Source organism: Pogona vitticeps, chromosome 8, assembly GCF_051106095.1.
Source record: "Pogona vitticeps strain Pit_001003342236 chromosome 8, PviZW2.1, whole genome shotgun sequence".
NCBI lineage: Eukaryota > Metazoa > Chordata > Lepidosauria > Squamata > Agamidae > Pogona > Pogona vitticeps.
Window position 1 is genome coordinate 28857976 of NC_135790.1, and position 18522 is coordinate 28876497.

The 18522-nt window shown below is 46.1% G+C and overlaps 1 protein-coding gene and 1 long non-coding RNA gene across 7 annotated transcripts in view; one reads left to right on the plus strand and one right to left on the minus strand.

The window, feature by feature from the left end:
• Positions 1-18522, minus strand: part of CADM1 (cell adhesion molecule 1) — a 239261-nt gene that overhangs the window by 95554 nt on the left and 125185 nt on the right. The gene's annotated exons all lie outside the window — the stretch shown is intronic.
• Positions 1072-18053, plus strand: LOC144584137 (uncharacterized). Its single transcript, XR_013538213.1, has 2 exons — positions 1072-1205; positions 17558-18053. It is a non-coding gene; the product is annotated as an uncharacterized LOC144584137 (long non-coding RNA).

The window sequence follows — 18522 nt, forward strand, 5'->3', positions numbered from 1 at the left end:
TATGTTCACGCATAATTGATGGCAACGGCAGTGGCGGCAAAGCGGCCCGACTGGCCCGACACACCACACGCTTTTGCACACCCCTTTACAAAAGGCACCCTTAGCAGACCCGAATCCTGTCGAAAGAGGAGTGCAGGGGAACCTGCCTCTGCTCTCCAAAAGTGCTCTGATTCTGCAGGTCCACAGCTCCCTAAATCACCTGTGTTATCACACATGCACTGCCTCTCAGGAGCTGCCTTCTGGACTCAGAAACCTCTCTTGCGCATTCATCAGCTGGGTGCCCAACTGCACGAGGAGTTTTGCTAACGCTCTCGGCCAGGCAGGGCAGAGGCGGCCTGTTCTGGCAGAAGTGCATGGGGTGCAGCTGTCAGCCTGCCTGATCGGAGCAATTCCTGGGGTGGGGTTGGGGGGGGCATGGATTTTAAACAACAGTGCTTGGAATCTCCATGTCTAAAGGCGTGAGCAGGGGGGAGAGACCACGACTGCAGCCAGTTTCCTGTCAGGTCAGAGTACATCAGCATGCTAAAAGCAAACAAATGCACCGTCTGGGTTACCTGTCAAGAGAGCTGATGGGAAAACGGAGCCTCCCCCACGCCCCAGTTTAATTAGCTTGCAGACTCTAGAGCTGTGGCTCTTCATCCACCCCCTCCTTCTCTTGAATAAAGGAACATTCTCTGCTGAACACTAAGTGAACCTGCATGCTTGAGCAATGAAGAACTGTCAGCATCACAGAGAGGTGGGTTTGAAAGGAACTCAAAACGTCACACAACCTGAATTGCCTGCCCTAAATACGGAGACACCCACACCCACGTACACACCAACCAACGGATCTTTGCCAGGATTAACTCCAAAAGAGAGAAACGAATTCACCTCTCCAAAAAAAGACGGGCATGCTCCGGAGATTTTGAAGCGGCCGCCAGAGCTGCTAACTTCAGCAGCTGCATCTGACAAGTTGTTTACCATTGACTTTGGCAACCTTTCCAAAAATCTAATCGCGTGCCACCCCCACCAGAAGAGCCCTCCGCCTGTTCCCCTCCCCGGCCACTTGTATTGGGACACCTGGAACCATACAAGGCAAGGCAAACAAAACCTTGGCAGGACTAGAGAGAGCAGAGATGTAATGAGCACGTGTAACAGTACACACCTGGAACCAGACCCGCAAGTCCCCTCTGTAAACGGCACTTTCCCCAGACATTGAATGGAAGGTAAGGAAAGAAGGTGGTTTTACAGTGTGGGGGGTGGGTGGGTATAGGGAGGAGGCTCCAGGACATGCTGGCTCCCGGTTACATGCTAGGAATGGGGTTTGCTTCTATTTGACTTACTGGTTTAGAGCGTATGCTCTGTGTTTATACTTGGCTTACACACATACTTTGCAGATAGCATAAATGTGGCTCGCCTGACAGAAAAGGCCTAAACTGGACAGCTTTAAGGCCTAGCTAGGCCTAGTTGCACCCAAGCTTCCTGTTCCTGCCCTATGGCTACCTGGGAACTTTCTTTTTGAACAGGGAGTTTGGGTGGAGCTAGATCGAAGGTAGCCTGCCAGCCTTCCCAGTCTAGGCCTTCAAAAGCTCACAAGGACAGGGAGGCAGGAAACCCTCAACTCTACTCATCGGATGAGGATGTGGTTTGGATCCAGACACCGCCTGCTACAATGACACACTGAACAACAATGGGCATCTGTTTACATGCAAAGCAGCTCCTGCCCTCCCTGCATTATTTGGTCACATCCCTCTTGGAAGACCTCCTTGAGCATCCTTGCAGTCCGAGATTGATGCGAGAGGCCTTGCTCCAAATGCTACCCCTTGCCATCAGAGCCACAGCAGGTTCCCATGAGGGGCCTGGACTCCTTCATAGCACTTCATGCTGAGGGGATTCTTCCCCAGACCTGGAGGCCTGCAGACTTGGGCTCAGATTACAAAAACAGACACATGTTTCAAGTATGGAACTTCATTGTATATCTGTTTATGACTTTGAAGGATGCTGTGGAGTTCTGCAGATTAAGAAAGGAGGGCCAAATATATTGAAATGCCTCCCGTTTCTGTACTCCACAAGGAAAACTCAAAATTCAACAAATCTGTCACTGCCCCTTCAACTACGACTTACTGTTCTCTGTCCTTTCTGAACATCTGCATGCAGAAGCACACCTAAGGCGTTTTTAGGAGGTTAGGCAGAAGGGCAGTAATCAGCAAGGGAGCCGAAAAGCCAATGGTTACACACGAAAATGACCGTAACAGAACTCAGAAAGGTACAATTTTAGGAATAAATGGATGGTAAAGCCTTAAGATGTCACGCTTGGCAATCTCTATTTATGTTTTGTTTAAGAAAAAGCTCACCTGGCTATCCTCCGTTTAGGATGGTGTTATTTTGTAAATTCGGTATCACAACCCTGCCTGCTTTTGCTGCTTGACCTATAGGTCTTTTTTTCTTGGGTTGGTTTATGCAGCCTCATTGAACAGGAACATTGTCCAAGATGGCCTTGGAAAATCACCAACAGCCGTGTAATCGGTCTTCCTGATAGAGGTGAAGGAAGAGCGCAGAAAGGGCGGCCCACAATTTTTCTCAAATCTGGATACTCATTCATATGGAAATAGGTGCTGAAATCCCCCCTCTGCATTCGTTTGGAAATGTTATACCAACCATGGAAGGAAATAACATTTGACTTAATATTTAAACACTTACAGAGTGCAGTTAGGCGAGCTAAATCAGACAAAAAGGAGGCATGTTAAGGAGTAATCTGTTCTCTAAAACCCACCGTAATTCCCTTCTGATTGGAATTTGGGATTTCAGATTAGCTAGCTGAAGTACATTTTTGCTGGCAAATGTAAGAGTTTTCATTTTATCCACATTAAATTTCAGCTATAAATAGAGAAACATGTCAAGATGATTTAAACGGGCAAAAATAACTTGCTGTTTATAATGTTTGAATGTGTCTGGAGTGGGTTTCTGCCAACCGAATTTCCTGAATTTCTCAAGATCTTAAAAACCAATCTTGTGTAGCCACCACGGCTGACTTAGCCATTCCTAAGAGATATGGAAGCCCACTTTCAGAACTTAGATAAGCTTAGCCTAAGTGGCAGGCCCCGAGACAAGAGGAGAAGGATGGGAGACTCTTCCGACTTAAGTAAATCTTTACCACGTGCAGGATGAAAGCATCCTGCTGGCCGAAGCCAACAATGCATCCCCTACTTGAGCTCATACCTAAAAGTTACCCAACTCTGACGCTCTTCTGAAAAAAAAAAAAAAGATGGGCTTTAGGAAGATGGTGAGGCAGCCAATTAAACAGGGTTTTGTTTCCAAAGGAATCCAAGAAATCGCAAGCTTGTCCCGGATAAATTAGCATCAAGCCCCACTATAGCGAGAATCAACGAGGTCAACAAAATCTTACTTCTGCAAAGGGCTGTCGTGTCCAACAAATCAGCTACAGTGGGGTCTCTAGTTAAGAACTTAATCCGTATTGGAAGGTGGTTCTCAAGTTGAAAAGTTCTTATGTTGAATCTGCATTTCCCATAGGAATGCATTGAAAACCATTTAATCCGTATCTGCTCTTTTCCGTCCATAGAAACTACAGTGGAACCTCTACTTAAGAACTTAATTGGTTTTGGAATGGTGTTCTTAAGTTGAAACGTTCTTAAGTTGAAGCAAAATTTCCCATAGGAATGGACTGAAAACCAATTAATCCGTTCTGGCTGTTTTTTTGTTATGTAGAGGTGCGTCCGTACATTGAAGCATTAGTTCCCATAGGAACTAATGCAAAGCTGGTTAATATGTACTCTACCACTAGGGGGAGAATTTTTTTAACCTAAGATGACCTAATGTTAAAAAAAGAGCAGGAAAGGTTTGTTTTTTTCCCTGTTCTTATCTTGGATTTCTGTTCTCAAGTAGAAGCAAAATTTAGCAAATGGAGCTGTTCTTAAGTTGGATTGTTCTTAAGTAGGGACGTTCTTAAGTAGAGACCCCACTGTATTGTTTGAGAACACAAATGGTGGCAACATACCTCTTGGAGGTACACACCACACAGAGTTGCCAGAGGCCACACCGCCTGTGTGTCCAACAAAGGCAAGATCTGATGCCCCAACCCTGCCCCAGGAGGACCGCAAAGGCTCCAGTCCGCCGGATGAATTAGTAGTAGCTCTAGGATATAGCAGACAGGCTATGACGGTCGTTACAGGAATGCACACACTCCCTTCAGTGTGTTTGTTGGCAGAAGTGCGGATGTGACCTTGCCAGGGAATGTAATTCCAATGCCAAGAAAGGGAGGCCCAATCACGCCAATGTGTTTCCTCCTTTTCTTGCGCATTAGCTTGCACCCCAGCGAAAAGAAACACTGATAGTGGGCAAATGTTCCAGACAGCACAGCCCTCTCTTCTCTCTCTGTGTGTGTGGGCGGGTGGGTGGGTGCCATTACACAGCACCAAGATATATTACAAAATCTTTGCTCCATTGGATTTACAAGATAAAACCCTCAGGCTCTTTTTTTTTTTAAAAAAAGAACAGTGACAAAATCTACCAGGATATCATGTAGCAATTCCCTGATTAGAATAATAAACACGGGGCTAACTTCATGTCAAACATGTCCAACACGCGGATCCGTATTCCTCCTTTGGAGAAAAGAAAAGGATCTTTGCCTGCCAGCAGATAAACTTAGGTAAATAATGTTTGCCATCAACTCTAAATGAAGAATGACAGTTAAATTTTATAATCATCTTCCCTGCTTCAGGACTCACTTTATTTTCTCAGGCTCATGACCCGTGGGTTACCATAGCAACTAGGAAATCCTACCTTATCAGACTCTTACATTTACATTCCTTGAGGCTGCCTCCCTTTCTGAATTAAATCCATCACGGTCTCCTATTCTCAAAATAAGAACTTCTTAGGATTATCTTGCAGAAACAAGGATCAAAATGCTTTGATTGAAACACACGATGCAAGCACTAATTTGACAGTGTTATTTCTTCCGCCGAAGCTCTTGCTTGTGGTGGTGGGTGCGGAGGCATGGCGCATGCCCATGCGCAGACTCCCGGTGGTGCTTTGTCCAAAGGGCCTCCACCGAATTGAACCAGGCAGGCTTCTCCAGTGAACAAAAGCACTTCTAAAGCAGGACATTCAGCAAGGAATGGGAAAGGGTGGCAACCTTCCACAAACAAAATCTGGAAAGGGTAAAATTACAGAATCATCGAATAACAGGGTTGGATAAAGGCCATGGTTTCCAATGGCCTGCTTGATAGTGGAATCCATCTCAAAGCAGGTCCAGCAGTCTAAACGTCTCCTCTGTTGGAGCACTCAACCCCTCCATAGGTAATTAATTCCATTGCTGTACTACTCTAACAGTTAGGAAGATGTTCCTGATATTGAACCGAAATCTGGCTTCCTGTAACTTGAGCCACTTGCTGCGTGTCCTGCAGTCTGGGATGATCAAGAACAGATACTGCCTCTCCTCTGTATGTCTACCTTTGAAGTATTTGAAAAGTTTTCGGCTATCTCCCCTCAGTCTTCTTTTCTCAAGGCTAAACATGCCCAGTTTCTCCTCCTAGGGCTTGGTTTCCAGTCCCCTGATCATCCTGACTGCCCTCCTCTGAACGTGCTCCAGTTTGTTGCCATCTTTCTTCAAGTGCAGTGTCCAGAACTGGACACAATACTCATGGTTGAGGCCTAACTACAACCTCGCAGGATTTGGAGACTAGACTTCTGTTAATGCAGCCTAAAATTGTATTGGCCTTTTTTTGCAGCCACATCACACTGTCGGCTCCCATTCAGCTTGTGATCTACAATGATTCCAAGAACTTTCTTACGTATATTATTCATCTCCTACATCGCTTTCATGTAGCGACTCACTTAAAAAAACACTTCATTTTTATAAATGCATTTTTATTAGATTTCTTTGTGGTAAAGGAGATGCTGGCGTCCAAGCCTGATTTGAGTGCCTCAATCAGCCGCCATAATATTTACATCCTCTCAACAACGCAGGCCATCAGTCGGAGCAGCCTCTTAAATCCATGGACATTTCCTGCTCGAGCCGTTGATTAACAGAACTCTGCTCTCCTGTAATGAAACTCGTAAAAGCTGAGCCTGTTACAGAGCTAGAGGCATGCAACAGTTTAATTTGGTTAATGCACTTTTTATTCATTATTGGTTCTTTATGAAAGACATACAGCCTTCAACTTGCGGAGTGCATTGCTTAATTATCCGTGTTTCATTTAAAAAAATAGAGGGAGAGGGAAGTATTTAAGTTGTCCATCAATACTCCATGCAGGGCCGAGCTATGATCGATTGATGCAGTGCGCAAGGCACAGTCAGAATGTGAAAGGGAGTTAAGCATCATGCTGTTGCATTTGAAAAACTTAAAGAGTATATATTAAGGGAAACCATCAGACTCATTTTAATCCACACTACATTCTCTCCTGTCCCATTGATTTGTGCAGGATTCCACACACACTTACACACACGTGTGGATAGAGAAGATATTTACTTCCTTGCCACCAGACGAGAGGTTGTGTTGTGTACAAGTATTTCCCAGTCATTGTGACACAACCACCTGGAGACACGGGAGTGAACTAACAACAGGGAAAGATACTCAACTGTCCAAAAAAGGTCTTCTCTTCTTTCTAGCGGCAACCAATCTGAAGAGTTATCCGTAAAGCCCTTCAGGAAGTGCAAAAGCAAGAATGGGTGGCAACTCTGATGATCTTTTAGTGGTCTGTACAGGTACCACATAGTCAAAGCTATGGTTTTTCCAATAGTGATGTATGGAAGTGAGAGCTGGACCATAAAGAAGGCTGGCCGCTGAAGAATGGATGCTTTTGAATTGTGGTGCTGGAGGAGGCTCTTGAGAGTCCCCTGTTCTGCAAGGAGAACAAACCTATTCATTTTGAAGGAAATCAACCCTGAGTGCTCACTGGAAGGACAGATCCTGAAGTTGAGGCTCCAATACTTTGGCCATCTCATGAGAAGACTCCCTGGAAAAGACTGTGATGTTGGGAAAGTGTGAAGGCAAGAGGAGAAGGGGACGACAGAGGACGAAATGGCTGGACAGGGTCACTGAAGCGACCAGCATGAATTTGAAGTGGAAGACAGGAGGGCCTGGTGTGCTCTAGTCTATGGGGACACAAAGAGTTGGACCGATTTAACGACTAAACAACAGCAGGTATCACTTAGTTTTGCATTTGTATTTTGACTCTGACAAAGTGTAAAAGAAGGTGCTCAGACATAGGTAAGATGCCTTTCCAACACAAAATTGTAAACAAACGAACAGACCAAATGTGATTTCTAGACGTTTCCATACGAAGGTTCCCAGTGAGCTTCACCACCTTGACCGATTTCTCGCAGCTATAATGCTTCGGTCTCCAAAGAAGACAGAAATCCTGTTTCAGAGTCATGTATTCAAACAGCTTAAAGAGTTCTTTTCTGCTACAGGAATAGCTGGGCATAAATTTCAGAATAACAGGCTGCCTTGCCATTTTTAGCCTTAAAGCACCTGCCGTTTGACAGGAGCAGCTCCGGTTTCCAAAGGGAAGGATGAAGACACATCCAGCTGAAGCATTTTATTACCTGTTCTCAGAATGTTGCCTCTAGTCCTTTTCTCCTCCCTTCCCTTGCCGTTCCCTTGGTCCACTGACTCTCTTCCGTGGCCTTCTCCTGACCCAGCATGATTGTGGGGAGGAGATATGAATCATCTTAGAACTGTAGCGCCGGAAGGGACCCTGTGGATCATTTGAGTCCAACTCCTCTCAAGGAGGCCCAGTGGGGGAACTGAACACCCAGACTCTGGTTCCGCTGTCAGAGACTTAAGCCACGGAGCTAATCCAACAGTTCTTACTGACCACCTTTTGCTAGAGTGGGTGGGAGTTAAACAAACAATGGTTTTTAACACGATGTGTTTCCTAACATCAGCGTCTTTTCCTGGGAGTCTTCTCTTCTCATGAGATGGCCAAAGTATTGGAGCCTCAGCAAGGATGTCTAAGAGAATAAGATATTTTTTCCCAAAACTTTCTATGAAAGGACGTCAAGGAAGACCACCAGAAATGAACTTCTCTGGAGCCATCTTCACTGTGCTAGCAGGAATTCAATGTAAGAAAGCTGTATTATTTCAGATGGCTACCCCTATCTGTGGGACAAAGTCCTATGGAAAGACAAGTATCAAACATCAGTGCCTTGATGCTAAGAGAGGATGTTTGGAAGAGTGTCCTTCCACTGAAGTAGGAGGGAAGAGTAAGGCTAGTTCAGCCGGAAAGACGCTATCCTGTCCAGCTATCAAAGCTCACTCATGCTCCGTGCAGAAGAAAAGTAAAGAAAGAAATTATTTGCAGATGGGCTGAGCGTCTCTTCCCAGAAGTACCCATGAGCAGCGCAGCAAGTTCAAATGAAGCTGTTGCACTTTTGGCTGTGCACGCAAAGGGAGGGAAAAGGTCAAACTCACATTTTATTTTTATTTTTATCTATTGACTTAAAAAAAAAAATCTTCACAAAGCTTAGAAATCATTGGAAAGCCAGATTGCAAGAATGGTTCACTGATGCTTCGTCTGCTTAACGCCAGGAGCAAAGGAAGGAAAAACACACCACCCCGAGCAAACACACACACAAAAAGCTGAGAGTTACAAAAATGGAAAGAAGTATATAATAGCCCGTTGTTCTTCGCATGAAAGGCCAACATGGCAGACAAGAGAAAGCCCGCTGCTAGCTACAAAGTTCAGGGGCCCAAGGTCAGGCGGGCATTTTGCCAACCCTTTTGAGCTCCGTGCCATCTCATTCTGGCTTGTGAAATTCCCCCAAAGGCAGTCAATGTTTGATTTGCAACTTTAGCTCCCTTTCAAGCAGGAAACACAGAGGGAGGTGAAAAGATCCCAACAGCTAAGCCGAGAAAGGTGCCCTGTTCTCCCCTTTCTTTCAGCACCCTTATCTCATTTTGAATGTCTGGATGCTGGAAGGGAGAACAGAAATGGGGTCTCGGAGGGAGCCTTCTTTTTAGACATTCTTAGACATACTGAAATTTCCAAGGGGCAGGCAGGGACTTGTAACTCAGAGGCAGCAAAAACAAAGAATCTCAGGGCACCTTGAAGACCAGTGGTTCCCAAACTTTTTTGACTCGCTGCTCCCTTGACTCACTGGCCACCGGCTGTGGCTCCCCAAATATGATACCCTGGATGGGGTGGGGGTGGAGAAAGGAGACGGGAACCCAGCCTGAGCAGGACTTCTGCAGATTCCATGGGAGTATTTCCAAGGACTCCCATAGCACCCCTGGCCGGGCTTGACAGCATCCTGGGGTGCTGCAGCACACGGTTTGGGAACTCCTGTTGAAGACTAAGCACTGAACAAAAGAACTTCAAGACAAATTCCAAAGTGAAATCACTGAGCAGGAATACACTGAGCACTAACCATGTATGTCTCCCTTGGCTTGAACAGGGACAAGGGCTTTTCGTCTCACTACATGCACTAATAAATAAGTCCCACTGTGCAGGATTCTCTACACTGGCCCATCTGCTGTACATTTAAGGAAGGAAGGAAGGAAGGAAGGAAGGAAGGAAGGAAGGAAGGAAGGAAATTTTTGAAAAAATATATTACATCTAAAACAAAATACAGTGGTGCCCCGCATAGCGACGATAATCCGTTCCAGGAAAATCGTCGCTATCCGGAATCATCGCTATACGGAACGAAAAACTCCATAGGAATACATTAAACCCCATCTAATGCATTCCTACGGGGGGAAAAACTCACCGCTATGCAGAAATCCTCCATACGGCCGCCATTTTCACTGCCTGGTAAGCGAGGAAACCGCGCGAAAACGCTGTGGGTGGCCATTTTTTCTGGCGGCCATTTTGGAACCGCCGATCAGCTGTTTAAAAAACATTGATCGCAATGCGATTTTCGCCCATTTAGAACATCGCAATGCGATCGCTTTTGCGATCGCAAAAGCGACATCACTATGCAGATTCGTCGTTAAATGGGATGCTCGCTATGTGGGGCACCACTGTATAACAATCAACATTTACCCAAAACAAAGCTTGTAATGTTTGCATTCCTACTTCCACCAGCCTCTGTCATTTCTTCTTGCATCGTGGGTCTCTCTCTTTCTCAACACATGGCCTAGAGAGAAAAGCTTTTCTACGCCATGCTAATGTTCATAGGTTGATCTATGTTCAGATGTATTTGCCACCCCCATGGACCGTCAACCACCCTGAAAGATCAGGCCAGCTCTACGCGGGACCTCTTCCATTGTCATGACATCTTGAAATGCCCTCCTCTCCGTGTTTATAGAAACACATTTGCCTGCTGAGGACATGCTCCGTGGAAGCCAACCTCAAATAACACTCACTGGTCTTCAAAATGCCAAGAGGCTCTTTCTTATTTGGATGCATGTTGTTACTGCCTGTGTATTTTTCCTTCATTATTTCCTGCCCTAAACGAATCGCCTTCAGTCAACACACTGGGTCTCCCCCACAGTGAATTAACTAAATGACAACCTGCACTTTGCCCTCACAAGGTAGCAAGTGCACCAGGAGGGGTGGAAGGATGGAGAGTCTCCTTCATGCCCCCCTAGGGAAGGAGGAAAAGCCTGGCGGCCTCCAGAGCCAAGCTGAGCGACAATGACTTTCCTGTATTGCTCAAAACGCACAAAGGACAGGCCAAGTTTCCGAATTAAGGAAACACAGCATTGCTTCCTGTTTGACATGGACTGGCAGGGGGTGCCTGGACGCAGTGCCTCAGGATGGAAGCGGTGCGTAGAGAATGTGTGGTTTTTTAGGGTACTCCTGCTATGCTTGTAGACGTCCGGCTGACTTCGCCTCAGGCGCTTGAACAGGAAGACATAAAAAAGGATCCTGCTTATTCCTACAGAGCAATGACAACAACTCATCACAACTCCTCCCTGCTGCCCTCCGAATCACTTACCCCCCCCAACCCATTGCTTCTGCCCCCGTTTTTATGACACCCACGATTGTTTCCTCTTTTCTGGTCGCGTTGGCCAAGTCAGTCCCACTGGCCTGATTCCAACTGCTCCATCTCAAGGAGAGAAAGGCCCCTGAAGCAAATGGCCAGCAATCGAAGGAACTCTTACTGAAATCCCACTGATCCACTCGGCCATTTCTAATGGAGTCTAGCAAGTGGTCTGAAGCAGAGCATTTTATTCCTTTTCATTTCTTTCTTGTTCTGTTTTTGGTTTTGTTTCAGGCGCCCTTTAAAGGGGGGGGGGGAAGCAGCCCTATAAATTCTGAAATGAACAAATCAAGAAATCGGTGTCTCCCTCTCAACATGGCGTTCCCACACTTTAAAATTATGGCTACCCTGGAAAAAGTACAAAGGATTCTGCCTTGAAGCCCACAGGCAATGGCGCAAGCCTCAGGCGAAGGATACTTCGACCACATTGGATCTGTTTCCTCCTCCTCCCCCCACATCTCAACGCCCCCACCCCATCGTGAGCAGGGAATCCCCAGCCAGACCTCTGCTCCTATCAGGTGTTGGACCTTTTCACCCAACCTGGTGCCCCTTCCAGGTCGTGAAATGGTTTGTAAAGGGAGGGAAGAAACACAGCTCCTTCTAAACCATGACCAGCCACCTCAAATGCCAGGACCTTCAGAAGGTCAGAGGACCACTGGAGATCCCACACGCAAAGCCCTGCTTGCACAGACAGCAGGTGCAGAAGGAGGAGGAAGAATGTGGCACAGCAAAATTAGGGACCAGCTTCGACGGGCAGGACACGGGGCACCGGCCTGCTAAAACCATCCACCGTCACCGAAATGCTTAGTTGCAAATGGACACTTCCCTCTCCTCCGAAGGCCGTGCAATCTCAAAAAGGCAATCCTTCTCTCCCCGTGACAGGTTCCATCATTCCTAGCCAAGCCCTTACAGAGGGAATCAACAAGACGCTGCCGTTATCCAGGCAAAGCTTTATGCGAGGACGCCGCAACAGGGGGGCAGGCGGGCGGCAATGCGGAATGAGGGAACGGCCGCGAACGGGCAGCATCTGCATTCCGCTCGTTTCTCTCTTGCTCTTGCAAACTTCATTTAGAGCGGGATTAAGTCTTGGGTCTACAGAACGCCAGGCGCTGTGCCAACAGGGTCGGGGGGGGAGAGGTGGGTGCACAAGGCGGGGAGCAGGGACGAAGAGTGGGTTCGTTTCACAAAGACACTGTAAAACCAAGCCTGTTTTGACGAACACGTGACCCGAATGCCCAGGAGTGGTTGCTAAGGGAGAGGCCTTGACTCAGTCCATTAAGGAAACTGCATGCAACTGTTGTCCAACGTGTATGTTTGAAAGGACAAAAGGAAGCAGCCGAAGAGCTGGCCTGGAAACCAGGTCCTCCTCCAGCTCTTGACAGGGAACCCAACATGGAGACGGAGCTCATCGGAGGGTCGGACGGAGGCCAGATGCCTCAGATCATCCCATCGCACCCATTTGCAGGAGACGTGCTTTGCAACACCCCAATCAACCTGCTAGCTCTCTAGGAACACCTGATCTCCCCCAGTGTCAAAAGAGGAAATGGATTCAGGAGTTCTCGCCTCTGACAACAACGGAAGAGGGATCACCTTCCCCACCACCTCCCCCTTTACCTCTCGAAATACGAAGCTGCAAAAAAGATGAGTTTCATTAGTCCCGGCTAGACAGAATAACGAGCACCGAGGCAAGCCTTCATCTATCACCCGTGATGCCACCAAACAACACCCACCCTCTTGGAAAAGCCCTATGGAAGGGATCCATGTCCTTTATTCAAAGGTCCCAGTAGTTCTACTGGATCAGAGATCTGCCCTCCAAAGATAGAAAACATCACCAGCTAGAAGGATTCTGTTTCCCAGCCAACCCTAAAGTACCCTGAGGACTAGCGGCTTTCCAACTAGGATCTAAAGTTCCAAACATATTGTACTTATTCGCAGAACCGTGATCAATCATGACTGTTTAATATATTTGGCAAGGAATGAAAATAAAAAAGTTTTAAAGAGAAGGAAAAAAATCACTTGATAAAGGCAAAAGGATAAAACTGCTCCCCTCTTTGATCCTGGGCTGCCAGTATGACTTAACCAACCCAATGAACAACGTGGAAAATTCTCTCTTCCTTTTCCCAAACCCGACCGGGTCTGCCTTCTTTGCATACGGGAGAACCTATTACTGTGTAAAAAGGCCAAGATGTGTCCAGACACAAATATTACGCCGTTGGCTAGTTCCCTTCCGTATCTTTCCAGGAGTGTGGCAGAGCATCCCTTAAATCAGTGGTTCTTAACGTGGGCAATAATGCCCCCCAGGGGGCGATTTCATTTTTCAGGGGGGTGGTAGAACGAAAAGGGGTGGCATGGGGGCGGTAGAGCAGAAGGGGGGAGTAGGGGGCGCTGGAGCAAGCCAAACCTGTGAAGATGGCTGCAGCCTTTTTACAATGTGCATGAATATATATTTTCCTCCAATCTTAATTTAGTTTCAGAGTTTTCATCTTGAAATTTTTAGTTCCTGCATTGCGGGGGTTTTTTATGCCCTTTTTATATTTCTTTTTGCGTCTTAAAATTTGCTTGCAACTAAATCATTAAATGTTACTTTTGGGGGGCTTTTCATTTTCTTGGAATTGAATTTTGTTTTCAGGGGTCATTGGATTTAAGTGTCTTAAATAAATAAATAAGTAAATAAGTAAATAAGTAAATAAGTAAATAAATAAATAAATAAATAAATAGGATATCATCACCGCGGGGAGGGGGGCGATGATAACTTCCTCAATGGCTCAAGGGGGCGTTTCTTTCAAAAAGGTTAAAAACCACTGCCTTAAATGAATCAAATAGTGGACACACCTCTTGACCCCACCTTTCAGCCCAACCACAGAAAACTGTCCTCATGCAACAGTTAGAACAACCATCCATCACACGGATGCCCCACAGAGTTGAGAAAGCAGGTGAGAAAATCTGAGCGCTGGACAAAACCAATGAAGACTTCATCTGACAGCATTAAAACCCTTCAATAAATATATTTTAGTCCAAAGAAAATCTCAAGCAGAGACAAAAGGAAAGTCTGCACCAGGCGTTCTCTGGCTGGATAAAAAATTCTGAGGATGATGTACATGGCGTGGCAGAAAAAGGTCTATAACAGCCGTCTCTGCCTCACCTGAGACCAAGGGGGGCCAAAACAATGGTGATGGCAGAAGAGCACGCAGAGAGGAGATACCCGGACACAGGGAATGAAATCCTAGGGGGCTTTAAGAGAAGCTGCCTGGGTTTCACCTCCCATTTTATTGACAGCAGCATTTGTGACCCTCTGCCATTTCCCCAAACCAACCAACGGCCCAAGCCAGACGGGAAGTAAACTATGGGGTCAGAATATCATCCCCTTGCTGCCCACCCATCCAACAAGCGCACGGCACTTCCATATCACGGGCGGGGAGACGTTTTGCGGGGAGGCTATTCTTCCACCCCAGTGTTAGTTTTGAGGCATGGGGCCTCACAAGGAGGACACAAAAGCACATGCTAGATTTTATTTATTGAGCGAAGAGCTAAGCGACATAAATATTTATCTACCACTGTTGGAAAGAAACCCCAGGCGCGCCATTGCATGCGTGGGTTTCCAAACATGATCCTCGGATGGCTGGAAATATTTACGTTTAGCCCAAGGCAGGGCTGGGACAAAGTTTGGAGTTCAGTGCTGAGAACTGCATTGTCTCCTCTCCCCCCCCCCCCACAACCCGCACCTCCGTTGTGCCCCCAGGCCAGATGAAAGGATGAAAGAGCATCATGCAGCAAAGTGAAAAATTTGTTACTAGCTTCCTATTCCCATAGGGTCAAAGGGATTCAAGATTGGATATGGAGATCATTTGAAATAAGGGTCTATGCTGTGGCCCTGAACAAAGCATAAACATGACCCGAGAAACACACATGCTGTCACTCTCTCTCACCCAGACACACTCCTTCGTTCTAACATTAACGTCATTTACAGAGAATAACAGCAAAGGTTTTCAATAAACTTTGCAAAACGGTCTCCCTGCCGGGAGGAAATGGTACAAGGCTTGGCGTCACCAACCCTTTTAGGTTCGTTTTAAACCTAAAGCTCAGGGTAGCCCATCTTAATGGCAACTTGTCAAGAGTGCTCCAGGGTCCTTGGAGGGCAGTTGGCACTGAACGTCATCATCCAAGAGGCAAACAAGCTTGAGAGCCAAATCGAGAGTACATTAAGCGTCCGTGTATCTTACCTGCAAGAGAGAGAAAGAGAGAGAAAGAGAGGCGAGTCAGGATGCTGTTCCTATAGAAGAACATGGAGGCTGTTATGCAAAAACATGCAGACACTGTGAAGAGAGAGAAGGCAGCACCAGAAACAAGACCCTTTTGCAAGGATAGAGAACCAGAGACGTTTAAAACCGGACACCTACTTCATATTTCTTTCTTATGGACACTGGTGAGACCATGACTCATTTCCTGCATGCTCTTCAACCATTCTGCTCCTGCTCCTCCAGATCCTTCCCTTAATGCAAATCTGCTTGTTTTTCAGCTTTCCTGAGCTGACATTTTTTGGCTAATTCATGCATGGCTTTCTTCTCCCTATCTTGTGCATATATGTGCACACACACATATATATATACACACACATACATCTGCTCCATTTTGATGCCCACATTGTTAAAGAACTACCTTCACATTCCCATCCGTTACCTATAATTTTGAACACACCACTTTCGGAAAGAATTTATTAGCATGGCCTAATGACGAACAGTAACGACGAGTTTCTGAATCATCTCAAGCATAACCCGGTGCTTCGCATGGACCTCTCTCTTTAAAAAAAAAAAAATCCTGTCCAGGGGCCAGGGTTTGTTTGTACAGACTTGTTAAACATTTGCATTAAAGAGACATAAGCAACCACTCCCGCTGTCATATGTTAAGTTTATTTCTGCTTATCTGAGTATTTCCCATAGGGTAGGAAGCTAATGACGGCTCTCCATCATCAACAGCCCTCGGTGTTTGCATCCATCCCCCGTTTCCATGACAGCTGGGTCACTAACTCCCCAACCACCTCCACCGCGCACGCACGCCAACTGTGCCGTTCGGAACAGCGAGGTGGAGGGCCCTGCAGTCAATATCCACCGAGCACTTTCATTAACAAACTGCCCTTAATTACAGAACTAATTGCAAAATTATTTCATAGTAGCAATTATTTTTTTTTTCCCTTAGACTGATCCAAGCTATTTGAAGTAGGAGATGGCTGCCTACATAAGGGGCATTGAGCCAACTCATTTATGGCTTTCAGTGGGGTGGTCCACCCGAAACAACAAAAATCAGACACACAAACCGCACTGCTGAACTACACAACAATTGCTATGCACTTCGGGTCCAGTCAATTTCATTTCCTGCTGTTTCCAACGGCCTCCTCAACTCAGAGTCTCAGTCTTCTAAGGGTAGCTACGTTTTAGGGTAGTAACTCCAGCATTGAAGGATGCCCCTTAGAAAAGTCGTAAGAACACAGAAAGAGTCTTAGGTGCAAAGACTCTTTCCTAGCACAGCCTTCTAGCAAGGCCAGAGGTTGGGAGTTCAATTCCCCATTCGGCCTCGACAGGCGCTGGACCTGATGATCTACGAAGCCCCTCCTAGCTCTGCAGTTCTAAGGTCATTATTTCTTATTATATAAGTGTCCCAAAGAGGAGCCCATGAGCAGCCAGGGGGCACAAAAGCAACTTTCCCAGGGATGGCTACACCTGGAGGCAAACCATCTCCTAAAACTGAAGGTGCTCGAGAGTCACCAGGACGAGTTGCCACGAACAGCCTCATCCACCAAGGATCTGCCTGATCCCTTTTTAAACTTGTCCAAGTTGGTGGCCATCCTGTAGGACATCACATTTCACAGAATTAAGCATGTGTTATATAAAGTACTTCCTTTTTACCTGTCCTGAATAGTTGACCGTTCAGATTCATTGAAAAGATGCAAAGGTTTAGCACTGGTTTTCATCTGTTTCTGCATACCAGGTGTAATTTTATATGCTGCTCTCCACAGTTCGCATTTCTAAATTGAAAGCAGCCCCAGCAGCAGATACAACAGCAACGTCCCACACCCTCACAGAGGGCCTAATCCTATACCCTGACCGGTCTTGGCAGCTTTTTCCGACCCTGGCACAACCGCCTGGCCTGTACATTATGCGACGTTCCAGGCATGCTGGATTTGCAGGAAAAAGAAGGAAAGACCAGCAGCTACAGGCTTACTTGTAGATTATTTTCCTAATCTCCCCAACACAAAATCTGCGCTTTTGACAGTTGCGGTTCTGAGAACAGTCTAAGGAGGTAGGATTACAAGTTTATTTAGGTTTTGTAGCCCATAGACCATATTACACACTGTGTCAAGTTTCAGAGTTTTAAAAATGCATTTAAAACAACAACAACAAATTAATCTTGAGCAGACTTTGCAAAAATTGTGTCGTAGTTGTGTCAAGTTTTTGTTTGTTTCGTTTTGAGGAAGAACTAGTAAACTTTAAGGCATTACCCATGCCTCCAAGTCCACCTCCTGTATATCGGATTAAGAGTCTAAACCTTCAAGGGTGTCTTCAGCCAAACAAACATTAGGGTTATATTTTCAGTAAGAACTGCAACAAGCAATGAGCTGTTTTTCTCCTCATTCCAGGAAAAGACAGCTCAGGGGCCAGGGGCTCTTCCAAAAATGAAAGCAGAAGAACTTTTCCATCTACGTTGAATACGGATCTCCCCAGAACTCGGCTGTCGTGCAAGGAAGCACCAAGACAAATGAGGTGCTTTTATGCAAAGGAAGTACAGCCAGATTAAAAACTCTTCATAGATCAACACTGGAGCCAGAATGAGGATGTATTTCATTCTGATGATTTAGAATGCTATATTAATGAGAATAATTGAGGCAGATCCATCAATAATCCAACATGCTGGGAAAATGTTCTATGTACTTTGAATCCCCTCCTTCAAAAAACAGCACAAAAGCAACCCAGTTTGACTGAACACATCTACAGAAGAGACAAGGTGCTCAGCAACCGATTTTCTGCCTTGGGAGAAGGCCCAGTGGCGAGGCTGGCTTGATTAATCCTGTGTAATTTCTGTGCCACTGTGCGTGTTTTTGTTTTTTAAAAAAAAAAGCATTTCCCAGAGCAAATATGTTCACTGTAAGCGTGGCATTCTTTGGAAAAAAAATGTATATTGTGAAAACTCCTGGGCTTCCCACAGTTGGAGAGAGCAAACATCGTAAGACAGGCTACCATAAAAGTGTCGTTTATGCTTTACTGGCTGTTCGGCTCTTAAAACATGCACATCGTATTCTAAAGCATATTTAATATCCAGCTATGGCTGCAAAAATGGAAAAAAGGGGGGGAGGGAAAAGGGAAGAAAGGCTTTTGACAGCAATCACAATCGAGGGAACTCGTGCAGGTGAGAGATAAAGGGTTATGAACATTGTGTTTGAGAGAGTCTGAAGGCCAATTGGTTACGTTCCTCTCCATCCTGTGAATGGGAAACTCCCATTTCTCTCGCGGCAGATGGAATGAAAGGCCGATCACGGCCGGTGTCCCGCGGTCCTGCCTAGGACTGGTTCATCCCCTGCTATCTTCCCAACCTTCTGCATTTGGG